The sequence below is a fragment of the Propithecus coquereli genome, unplaced genomic scaffold (assembly GCF_000956105.1).
Source record: "Propithecus coquereli isolate 6110/MARCELLA unplaced genomic scaffold, Pcoq_1.0 Scaffold427, whole genome shotgun sequence".
In the NCBI taxonomy this organism is placed as follows: domain Eukaryota; kingdom Metazoa; phylum Chordata; class Mammalia; order Primates; family Indriidae; genus Propithecus; species Propithecus coquereli.
In genome coordinates this window covers 1-310 of record NW_012150030.1, presented here as the reverse complement: position 1 = coordinate 310, position 310 = coordinate 1, and positions in this window count along the sequence as shown.

Genomic DNA, 310 nt, shown 5'->3' with positions numbered 1-310 from the left:
AATTACCACACACACGTGCTGCACACACCCCAAATTCCCTTAATTATTTGATTTTTTGCTGTTGTTGAATATAGTTTTGGGGTTTGAAGTCCCAAGAATTACTCAATTTTCCATTTTGAATATGTACAGGTGACAGAATTCAAGATTCTACCTTGTTTGGGAGTTTTCTTTCTTCTTCTATTCTGTTTCTTTCCTTTTTGTTTTAATCCTTGATCGGCATGTAGAGAAAGCTTAAAATTCATGCTTGTGAAAAGGCAAAAATGCGATACAAATTGAGATGCTCATTAAATTCTACAGCACTGGCTTTTTG